Genomic DNA, 12,330 nt, shown 5'->3' with positions numbered 1-12,330 from the left:
CAGTGAACCGAATGAAAATTACTCTTTTCTTTCAGCAACCCGATCGATGTGGCACCCCGCGCCCCGGCGGGGAGGGACGATCGCTCGGCCGGAACCCAGGGGTCTCGGCCGGCTCCAGGCGAACCCGACCCTCCCTCTGCCCACGGCGCGCCCGGAACCTCTCGGCCCGGAGAGGGCGTCCGGTCCCCAGGCGTCCGCCCGATCGCTCCGGTTTCCGGAGCCAGGCGGGCCCCGCACCCGTACCCCGTGCGGCGCGGTCTGCTCCGTCCGCCGGCACCCGCAGGCGTCTGATGCCGCCAGGGGTGCCGGGGAAGCGTCCCCCTCGCCCAGCGAAGGGCGCTCGCCCCCGGACCCCGGCGGAGCACACGATTTCCCAGGAACCGAATGAGCGTCGCATCGAGATCCGAGGACGCGGCCAGCCCCGATGGCCGCTCCTTGCAGCCCCAGGAGAGGGCCCTGCGCGCCGCCCCCGCTCCGGCGAGGCGGTCGCACGGAAGGGTTTTCCTGCCGGACCTCCCCCGCCGTGGACGGGAGGGCCGGACGGGGCGGAGGTCAGAGCGCGAGAGAGCGCGGGAGCGGAGCCGAGTCTGGCGGCAGGGCGAGAGAGAAGCGCAGACTCGGAGCGAGACCGTCCAGGAGACGCAGGGAGAGCGGGAGGTGCTTTTCGGAGGGAGCCGGCGGAAGCCGCGTTCGCCCGTGCGCCAGACGGTGGCACCCCGGAAGGGCGATGGAGCCTCGCGAGGTGGAACTTCTTTACACCCTTTCACCCCCCCGGGACCAGATGAAACCCGTCAGGTGTAGATCGGGATGAGGTGGGGCTGTGGGCAGTTGCTGCCGTCCCAGCGAAAAAAACCATCCCCCAGGACGGCTTGCACAGGTTTCCTATCGAACGGGTTGTCGGGTGAGGAGAAAACAGGCGAAATCTAGCGTGGTGATGTTGCCCCTCCCCGGGGTGTCCGCCCGACGGTGCGGTGGCGGCCGGGCCCCGCCGTCCACTCTGACTCTGAGCTTCCCAATCGGCCCTGACCGGGGACGGCCGTCCTCCTCCTCCCGTCCCCATATTTTCCGAGTGCCCGCTCGGCTCGAGACCCGCCCCGGTCCGCCCTGCCGTGCGTCGGTGGACGGAGCCCGGTCCGGCGGACCCTCCGCTTTCGAGACGGTGCGCGCCGCGGCCCCCGATGTTCGGGCGCGCGCCGGCCGATACCGAGAGCTACCTGGTTGATCCTGCCAGTAGCATATGCTTGTCTCAAAGATTAAGCCATGCACGTATAAGTACACACGGCCGGTACAGTGAAACTGCGAATGGCTCATTAAATCAGTTATGGTTCCTTTGATCGCTCGACCCCGTTACTTGGATAACTGTGGTAATTCTAGAGCTAATACATGCCGACGAGCGCTGACCCCCAGGGATGCGTGCATTTATCAGTCCAAGACCAATCCGGGGGTTCCCGGCGGGTCGGCCCCGGCCTCCCGCCGCCCCCGGCCTCTCTGGCGACTCTAGATAACCTCGGGCCGATCGCACGTCCCCGTGATGGCGACGACGCATTCGGATGTCTGCCCTATCAACTTTCGATGGTACTTTCTGCGCCTACCATGGTGACCACGGGTAACGGGGAATCAGGGTTCGATTCCGGAGAGGGAGCCTGAGAAACGGCTACCACATCCAAGGAAGGCAGCAGGCGCGCAAATTACCCACTCCCGACTCGGGGAGGTAGTGACGAAAAATAACAATACAGGACTCTTTCGAGGCCCTGTAATTGGAATGAGTACACTTTAAATCCTTTAACGAGGACCCATTGGAGGGCAAGTCTGGTGCCTGCAGCTGCGGTGAGGTGTGAGAGGAGCTCTTCAAATCAGTGTGGAAAAGCCTGTTTGGAGCATTTTTTGGGGTGCCACCCCAGTGGAAATGGACTCCCCAGGGGGAGAGGAGTTGGAGGAGCCCCTGGATATGTCCTTAAATCCAGGGAAAAGTGTGGAAAAGCAGGATAAAGTCTGCAACAAGCCTGTGCCTGATGCTGCTGCAGTGTGTCCCAAAATGGCAGCCGTGGATTTAACAGATATGAAACTGTGTTTGGAGGAGTCTATCTCCGTGGGCCAAGGGACTATCGGGCTGAAAATTCACACGAGTGAAGTTCCAACACATATAAACAAGCCTGCCAAGTTTCATGCAATTCTGCCTAGTGGAAGGCAGTTAATTCCCCCGTGCAAGTTGCCCCCCCCCCTGGCGTCGTCTGTGCAGCTTAAGGAGGATTTGCAGCCAGAGACCAGTGCTGGTTCCCAGCCCCCCCTGACGGCCGTGGGTGACGTGAGTACCATGTTTGGGACTGTGGGGGGACAGGACTGTGAGGGGCAAGCTGTTCATGTGTCTATTTCATCGACACCCGCGGGTCCCGCTTCTAAAATGGCGGCCGCAGGTGTGTCTGGGGGGGGTCTGGAGTGTGTTACTGGGGACTTGGTCGATAGTGCTGCCCCTGACATAGTGGACCCTGTGTTAAGGATGATGGCTGCAGGTGCTCTGCCAGGTGCTACTGGCATCTCTGTTCTAGCCCCCTCTGTGGCTGCAATTGTTCTGCCATCTGTGGCTGAAGGTGGTGGGGGTCCTGGCGATTTGGATCCGAATGCTGAAAGTACAGTGATGGATGTCTCTATGTCCCCAGTTGTTCAGATGGTGGATGTTGCTGGAGCTGATATATGTAGTGCTGCCTGCATTGAAGAAATATCTGCTGAGTCTATGTGTGTGGAGCTTGCTGCATATGGGGACATTCCGCAAGAGAAGGTGGGGGTGACCCTTGGGGGGGATCTGCAGTCCTCTGGATCTGACGGGGTGCCAAGCAGGGACCCTGGCGCGGCTGAGTTTGCGGTGCAGGATTTAGCGCTGCAGTGTCAAGAGGAGCCTGACATGCTTGTGGAAGTTTCTGCACCTGCTGTGGATGGTGATGTCAGTCCGTCGGGTGAGACCTCGGAGTGTTGTCCTTCACCGCCAATGCAGTCAGGGATGGCCATGTCACATGTGCCTGATGCGTCGCAAGGTGTGGCGGACCCATCTGTTATGAGCCACGGCTGTGGCTCATTCCTGTTTTGCAGTTTTGTTCTGTATTTCATGTTATACTTCCGTTTATGTTCCCCGTGGGTGTCATGGGGTGCTCGGAGCTCACCCTTAAGGAGGGGATACTGTTATGAACCACAGGTAGTGGTTCATTCCTATTTTATGTTTATTTAGTTGTTTTGCATGCCAGGATTTCCCATTGCTCTGTTTTGGATTACTCTTGTCTGCTGCCGCTGGTGAGTCTGTGCAATTGCAGCTTGTTCCCATGTATTCAGCCTCATCTGGCTGCTGATTGCATCTTGTCAGCTTAGTCGTGCAGCAGGCCAGCTGCAAGAGATAATTAATTAGGCCTCTCTGATATATGCTGGCTCACTGCAGTTAGCAGATGCTGATGATATTCCTTGGTTTGCAGTCTGCTTTAAGTTTGAGCTGGTTCTTGTCAGTCCCTGTGTGGATTCCTGTGTCAGTCCCTGTGTGGATTCCTGTGTCAGTCCCTGTGTCTGATCCCGTGTCCTACCCTGAGTTCCAGTGGATTCTGCCTGTCCTCCAGTTCTGAATGTCGGTGTCGGCAGCTTCCTGTTTGCCTATGTCAGTTGCAGAAAGTATCCAGTCCTGCTCAAGCCGGTTGTTCCTGTCCTCAGTGGTCCTGTACTCAGAGATTTGTCATCTTTTCCTGGAGTCTGACTGAGCACCTTTAACATCCTGTGGTGTTCGTGAGTCACGGCGCAGCCGTGTGTTGCGGCTTGTCCGCTTACTGTTTATTATTTAGTATATTTGTGTCCTGGAGCTTTTGCGGAGGATTCCGCTCTCCCTGATCCACTCTGGTATCCAGCGGTGCTGGATAGGAGTAACGGATCAGTGGATCTTTGGTTGTCCTTTTCCCTGGCGGCTAGTCCGCACATACCTTTTGATTTAGTTAGTTAGCTTGTAACCCCTGGCCTGGTTGCTTAGTCAGAGGGCCCCTTGTTATCACCCTGTCTCGGATTTCCCTTTGTCTCCCATTAAGACCTGAGGGGGCATCGGGGTTGGGCAGACATAATCCGCCCTTCGAACGCGGCTGCCATGGGCTCAAGCAACCATAGTCTCGCAGGGGATTTCTGATAACACGGGCGAGACAACGGAGTTAGGGCGCCAGGGGTTACTAGGCTTTCCTGCTCCCACAACCAGCATATCTTCCCAGTACTCTGACCTCAGCCATACGATCTCCTCTGGTCTGGAGTACGGGAATCATAACATTAGTGGAGGATCTGAACGTTATTGCTTCAGCAAAAGTCCCGGAAGTCATAGTCCCGGGAGAACTTTCGATTATTATCGACTCAGAGAGGGAGGCCGATGGCCCGATCCCAGTCAGGGAGGCCAACGACCCGGTCCCAGTAAAAGAATCCGAGGTGCTGGCCCCAGCGGGGTTCCCGGAGGCCACTGCCCCAGCGGGGTTCCCGGAGGCCACTGCCCCAGCGGGGTTCCCGGAGGCCACTGCCCCAGCGGGGTTCCCGGAGGCCACTGCCCCAGCGGGGTTCCCGGAGGCCACTGCCCCAGCGGGGTTCCCGGAGGCCACTGCCCCGGGTGGGGTTCAGAAAGTCACTGCCCCGGGTGGGGTTCAGAAAGTCACTGCCCCGGGTGGGGTTCAGAAAGTCACTACCCCAGGTGGGGTTCAGAAAGTCACTGCCCCGTGTGGGGTTCAGAAAGTCACTGCCCCGTGTGGGGTTCAGAAAGTCACTGCCCCGTGTGGGGTTCAGAAAGTCACTGCCCCGTGTGGGGTTCAGAAAGTCACTGCCCCGGGTGGGGTTCAGAAAGTCACTGCCCCGGGTGGGGTTCAGAGAGTCTCAGCCTCAAGTAAGGGCAATAGTGACCAGGTCCTAGCAAAGCACTTCAGTCAGTCAGATGGGAAGGAAACAGATCCTGACTCTGATATCTCAACATCCATAATCTTTGATGGGGACTTAGCCCAATTTCTGGCGCTTTACAAACACTATTACATTATCATGTTGTCTAGACCATTTCTGGGCATCACTCCAGAGAACATTGTGCTCTATCTTATTTATTCTTTTAAAGGAGAGCCTTTTGAGTGGGCGACCAGCCTAATGAAAGCTGAAGATCCCATTCTTCAGGATCCCCCAGCATTCAGTGATGCAATTATTAAAAGATATGGTTCCAAAGAAATTGGTTCAGGTTCCTCTAAGTCACCCGTCTTGTCTGCTGAGAGTCCACAAAATACTGTAAACTCGGCACTGGAGTCTCAGCCCGTTGTTGTGACTGCAGGATGTGCTTTTCTGACTACTTCTTCTAATAATAGTACTTTACCAGAAAGTTCAGCTCCCAAGGGTAAGAGACCTGTCTCTGATTTGAACGCAGCCTTGCTGGGTGGTACCATCAGTTCAGACAATGTTTGGGGAATTACCTTGGTCAGACCTAAAGAGCTTTGTAAAAAGAAGAAGAAGAAAAAGAAATAATTTTTTGACTCTTGCCTTGATAAAAAAAAAAAAAAAGATTTTTTTTTTTCCCTTGTCTTGTGTCCAGTGGCCACCATCAAGGGGAGGGCACTGTTACAAGCTGTGGTTGCAGCTTGTTTCTGTTTTCGTGTCTGTTAGACCAATGTGTCAGGTTTTTTTTTGTATCCCTTGTTCTGGATAGTCTGAATTTTGGGGTCTTTTGACCCCTCCTCAAGGGGGGGGTACTGTTATGAGCCACGGCTGTGGCTCATTCCTGTTTTGCAGTTTTGTTCTGTATTTCATGTTATACTTCCGTTTATGTTCCCCGTGGGTGTCATGGGGTGCTCGGAGCTCACCCTTAAGGAGGGGATACTGTTATGAACCACAGGTAGTGGTTCATTCCTATTTTATGTTTATTTAGTTGTTTTGCATGCCAGGATTTCCCATTGCTCTGTTTTGGATTACTCTTGTCTGCTGCCGCTGGTGAGTCTGTGCAATTGCAGCTTGTTCCCATGTATTCAGCCTCATCTGGCTGCTGATTGCATCTTGTCAGCTTAGTCGTGCAGCAGGCCAGCTGCAAGAGATAATTAATTAGGCCTCTCTGATATATGCTGGCTCACTGCAGTTAGCAGATGCTGATGATATTCCTTGGTTTGCAGTCTGCTTTAAGTTTGAGCTGGTTCTTGTCAGTCCCTGTGTGGATTCCTGTGTCAGTCCCTGTGTGGATTCCTGTGTCAGTCCCTGTGTCTGATCCCGTGTCCTACCCTGAGTTCCAGTGGATTCTGCCTGTCCTCCAGTTCTGAATGTCGGTGTCGGCAGCTTCCTGTTTGCCTATGTCAGTTGCAGAAAGTATCCAGTCCTGCTCAAGCCGGTTGTTCCTGTCCTCAGTGGTCCTGTACTCAGAGATTTGTCATCTTTTCCTGGAGTCTGACTGAGCACCTTTAACATCCTGTGGTGTTCGTGAGTCACGGCGCAGCCGTGTGTTGCGGCTTGTCCGCTTACTGTTTATTATTTAGTATATTTGTGTCCTGGAGCTTTTGCGGAGGATTCCGCTCTCCCTGATCCACTCTGGTATCCAGCGGTGCTGGATAGGAGTAACGGATCAGTGGATCTTTGGTTGTCCTTTTCCCTGGCGGCTAGTCCGCACATACCTTTTGATTTAGTTAGTTAGCTTGTAACCCCTGGCCTGGTTGCTTAGTCAGAGGGCCCCTTGTTATCACCCTGTCTCGGATTTCCCTTTGTCTCCCATTAAGACCTGAGGGGGCATCGGGGTTGGGCAGACATAATCCGCCCTTCGAACGCGGCTGCCATGGGCTCAAGCAACCATAGTCTCGCAGGGGATTTCTGATAACACGGGCGAGACAACGGAGTTAGGGCGCCAGGGGTTACTAGGCTTTCCTGCTCCCACAACCAGCATATCTTCCCAGTACTCTGACCTCAGCCATACGATCTCCTCTGGTCTGGAGTACGGGAATCATAACACCATCGAGCGCAGAGGCTTCGGTAGCCGAGCTTGAGGCGGAAATTGCAAGACTTACGAGGGTAGTTGCGGCGAAGAGAAAGAAGCGTAATACTTCCTACAGTAGGGACAGGCCTGCCATTACCAAAGACTTGGAGGAGATTGAGGAGAAGTTGCGGAGTAAGCAGTGTCTCCTTGAGTCTGTGGTAGCTGCTATTAAAGCAAAGTCAACGGAGGTGGCTCTGAGTGTGGACTTGCCGCCTAACATGGTGGCTCAGGACATTGAGGTGGTGGAGGTGGTGGAGGGGGAGCACCCCTTCTACGCTCAGATTCGGGTGTTGGAGGAAGAGTTACCTGAGAAAGAACTATTGTGTGAGACTGTTGCTTTAAGGCCTTGCAGCGTTGTGATGACCCCTCTGGAGTTAGAGAGGGTCTCTGATATTTCTGCTGGTAAAGGGAAGGAGGTGCCGCCGTCGAAGCCATCTGCGGTGGGTACTGAGGATGTTCCCCCAGCAGCTGATGGAATTTTGTCCAATGGTGTACCTAAGAATGTTTGCAGTGTGGTCAGTGATAGGTTGGCCCAAGGTCTGCCAGCTCTGAATAAGGAGGTGCTGGGTGTTCAGGAGATGGCTGTAGTGGACTCAATATATGGGAGTCTGGAGATTCCGCTTAGAGCCAGACCAGCTCTGGCACTGTTGGCGGAGCAACAGAAGAAAGTGGTTGCGCAGGGGCAAGCCTTAGGTCGGTCTGTTGTTGGTGGTGGTGTTCTTGCTTCCTCTAGTGGTGCTGGTGGTGGTATACCGATGCAAGGTGGTGGTGGTGGTAAATCGGTGCAAGGTGCGGTGGTGGCTCGGGTGGTGGTCTCAGGATCAGATAACTCCTATGCCAAGGTGGTGACGGATGTGCCTGGTGGCGGGTCTAGGATTGCACCGGTCTCTAGTGGTGGTGGGCAGCCTGTGAAGCGCCGCAATGCGGTGCAGCTCAAGTGGATGGGTGAAGGTACCCCCCCGTCTCGTACTGACTTTCTAATAGAATTCTTCAAGATGGGCTTTAAGGCGGATGATCTTTTCGCTTGCATTCATCCGGTGGGAACACCGGATTTTGATCTCAGTTTCATGACCTATAACGGTCTACAGATGTTCTGGTCCTACTGGCCAGTCTATAAAAATTTGACGTATTGGTGCAAGTTCAAGGCATTTGCAATCACGCGTCAGGACACAGTAAAGGTAACAATTTTGGTCAGAAACGAGTCAATAAGTGTGGTTGATCTAACTTTTTGGTTATTGTGATATGTTGACTCCTTGCAGACCCCCCTGGTCAAGGCCCCTGGGTCGTTGGAGGTGTGGGGCGGTGCTTGGGAGGCCAAGGTTCGGTTGAGACATGCGGTCCATGTCCCGTCGGCTGCCTACATTGGCAGGGACCGGATTCAGTGTTTTTACCCGGGTCAGCCTCGCATGTGTCACAGATGTGGTGATTTTCGCCACATTAGCAAGGACTGCCCCGCGCAAAAATGCTCCAAGTGCAATGGTGTGGGTCATTTGGCGAGGGACTGCGAGGGCATTATTTGCAATTTGTGTGGTGTGGAGGGTCACCCATTCAGCCGTTGCCCCTCGGCTTTCCATAATACAGCGCAGGATGAGGAGCTGGTGGAGGTGACCAGGAGAGCGGAAGTGGAGGTTGGTCGGGTTGGTGTCCTTCCCCCCCTTCCTGTGGTGGTACCAATAGAGGTGGCTGAGGTCGCAAAGGTTAGCGGTATGGATTCAGTGCAGACTCCCGGTGGCAGTGTTGAAATGGAACCTCTGGGCCAGGGTGTTCCAAAGGTGCAGGTGGTGGTGGAGGAGCCTTTCCAGTTGGTGGTGAAGGGGAAAGGTGGTGCTAAAAAGCACAAGGGGTCGGAGGGTCTCGTCCTATCGAACAGGTTCAATGCTTTGACCTCTGAGGATGAGGCGGATGGTGAGATAGTGAGAACCGAGAATGGTGACCTGGTCCTGCAGCAGAGAGTTATGCGTAGGCGCAGGGTCAAAGTGAGAGGATCATCCCCTTACCGTGATGATATGGTGCAGGGTGGTAAGGGCAAGGGGAAAGGGAAGGGGAAGAAGGACGTAGATGGCCCAGGTATTTCACGTGAGGATTTCCTGGTGGGTGGCAGAAGGGCTCAGTCAGCAAACCTAACAGTGGAGAGCATGGCTCCGACTTTAGGGCAAAGCTCTTTGGGGGTAGCGGTCCCTTCCCCTGTGCCTGTCGTGCGGGGCAGGATCCCGGAGGCTCCGGTGGCTCAGAGTATGGTCTCTCATGCATTGGTGGTTGGAGGTGCATCCTCTGTGGTTGCTTTTCCTGACCCCTTGGTTTTGCCTGCACCTGATCCTCCTGATCCGCAACCCCTTCAGGTGCTTAAGGTTGCCTCTGGTCAAACAGGGGTGTCAGATGTTAGTGTGGTGCCCTGTTCGCTTGGCTCCTTTCTTCCGGGCAGTGCCTCCTCTGAGGAAGAGGTGGTCGTGGTGGAGGGGGAGTGCCTGCCGACGGGAATCCGTGCTAAGAGATGGGGTTCCTCAGATGAGGATTCCGAAAGACAGGTAAAGAAGAAGTAAGTTGGGTCCTACTTGCAATAACCCTGAAGGATGGCTCCCCAGCCTATACAGTTTGCTACCATTAATGTAGCTTCTATCTTGTCCGAACGTGCTCGTTATATGGCCTATGATTTTTTCGGCACGGTTGAGGCTGATTTTTTGTTTTTGCAGGAGACAAGGATAGGCGGGCTGGCGGACCTCCACAAGGCAAAGAGTGAGTGGAGGCACGGCCCGTCCTACTGGTATTCTTGCGGCCGAGCCGTACGGTGGGTTGGCGGTGCTTTTTACTGGCATGGTAACCATCAAGCGGGTTATTGAGCTCCAAGTAGGCAGATGTATGATTTTGGATGTTAACTTGAAGGGACATGACCTAAGGCTAATAAATGTCTATGGTCCGCAGTCTAAATGGGATAGGAAATGTCTCTTCAGGGAGATAAAGCCATATCTTTTTACGGCCCAGCAAGTGGTTTTTGGCGGTGACTTTAACACTGTCATTAGGCCTAAGGACAGGGGAGGCTCAAAAACTACTCTGGGCTATGATTCCATTTTTCTAGCAAGTATGGTTAGTCAGGCAGGTTTGGTGGATGTACACGTTCGTCATTCACCAGATCTCACGGGTTTCACCTACTTTAGAGGTAGATGCAAGAGTAGGATAGATAGGTTTTTTGTTAAGGAAAGCTCGAAAACTTCGGCACCTGTGCTAAAGGCAGTAGAGTTCTCCGATCACGTTTTCCTGTCTACATCTTTGAACGCTTCAGAAACTCCTCAAAAGGGGCGGGGCCTGTGGCGCCTGAACTCTGAGCTCCTGCTGGAGGATGAGGTCAGACAGTCCTTCAGGGACTTCTTTGAAGCCCAGGAGTCTTTATTGGAGGCTGGTTGGAGTAGGTCTGAGTGGTGGGAGGTATGTAAGAAAAGGACTCGCAGTTTTTTTCGTAGCCTCGTAGCCAAACGGAACTTGGTACGTCAGAATACCTATCAGGCTTTGAGAAAGAGATTAGATTTCCTGATCTCTGAGCAGGGAGATGGTGGGGAGATCTCCCGGGTGAAAGCCCAGATGAAGGAGTATCAGTACGACCGGTATGCTTCTTTGGTTCTGGAGAGGGATTACGGGAAATACCACTCGCCGGATCCCTTTCAGAGCTGTAGGAACTCGGTCAGTGCAAAGGAGGTGAGGGGGTTGCGCGATGCTCAGGGTGTCCTTCAGAAAGAGCGGGAGGGCATTCTGGGTGTGGTGCGCTCCTTCTACTCTGACCTTTTGTCTGGGGGGTCGCTTGACAGAGAGAGGATGGATCGATTTCTGAGGGGGACTCCGGGGCTTGAGAGTCACGGCAGTGCGCTTGATGGTTTGGGGAGTGACATAACGGTGGATGAGGTGAGAGTGGCCATTGGTTCTTTGGCAGTTAAAAAATCCCCAGGTCCGGATGGGTTAACCTCCGAGTTTTTTAAAGCTTTTAGCGATTTTTTGGCCCCCCGTCTCACGGAGGTCTTTAATGAATGCCTGGGCGAGGGCTTGCTTCCTCCCTCCATGAGGTCATCTGCCCTTATCTTGCTCTCTAAAGGTAAAGATCCAACCCACATTGAGAATTGGCGCCCCATCGCTCTTCTGAATGTGGATAGGAAGATTCTGGCAAAAGTCATCTTCAATAGGCTGATGGAAGTTTCCGGGCTGTTGCTTCCTCTTCTCAGCACTGTACTGTCAAAGGCCGGAGCACCTTTAGTGCTGTCCTTGGCATCCGGGAGGCCGTTGAGAGGTGTCGTGCTGACAAGTGGGGAAAGTATCTTCTGGCTTTGGATCAATCGAAGGCCTTTGATAGGGTTAATCACGATTACCTGTGGGCCCTGCTGGATTGGTATGGCCTCCCAGTGAGGGTGGTTGATTGGCTGCGTGCTATCTACAGGCAAGCTGAAAGCTTCCCTCTGATCAATGGTTGGATAGGTCCGGCTTTCGCTGTGAGTTCGGGTGTCAGACAGGGTTGCCCGCTGAGTCCCCTCCTATATGTCTTTGCCATTGACCCGTTCGTAAGGAGACTGGAGGGTGATGCGGTAAGGGGGGTCCTGCTGAGCCCGGAATGTCCGTTAAAGGTGGTGGCCTATGCTGACGATGTCACAATTGTTCTGTCTGATGAGGCGGAGGCAGGTGCGGTTGTGGCAATTGTCAGGGAGTATTCGGAGGTTTCGGGCTCCCAGGTAAACCAAGAGAAGAGTGAAGTTTTCTGGATGGGGGAGGAGGGTTCTGGTTTTGACCTTCCAGATGATCTCCCCCCGGCTGGCCCAGAGATAAAAATTTTAGGCATTCGTTTCGGCCAAGGTGATTATGCCACTCAAAATTGGGACTTAAGGCTGGATGAGGCCGCCAGGAAGGTTGAGAGCTGGAAGAGATGGAAACTGTCTCTCAGGGAAAGGGTGGACCTTATCAAAACCTTTTTGATCCCGATTTTCTTGTATGTCAGTTACGTGTGCCTTTTGCCAGAATCTCGTTGGACTAGGATTTCTGCTTTGTTTTTCCAGTTACTTTGGGGAAACAGGCTGAACCTTATCAAGCGGACTGTTACCTACAGATCGAGGAGGGATGGAGGCCTGGGCATGGTCAACCCAGTGCTATTCTTTTTGATGACCTTCCTTAAGCTGCACTTTGAAAGTCTCCAGTTAGAGACTCCTCCTCGATGGGTAGAAGGCTATCGGGTCTGGGTGACTCCCTTCCTCAAAGCCTGGTTAGAGGGAGGTGAAGTGAGAAGTCTGCGAGTTAAGCATGGATACCTCCCGGCCTACGTGGCTCCGTGCTTGAAGGTGACAAGGCGTTGGGGCTTGGAAGCGGGGGAGTTCAAACAA

This window comes from Pseudophryne corroboree, chromosome 9 (genome assembly GCF_028390025.1).
Source record: "Pseudophryne corroboree isolate aPseCor3 chromosome 9, aPseCor3.hap2, whole genome shotgun sequence".
NCBI classification, from domain to species: Eukaryota; Metazoa; Chordata; class Amphibia; order Anura; family Myobatrachidae; genus Pseudophryne; species Pseudophryne corroboree.
This window is presented reverse-complemented; position numbering follows the sequence as displayed.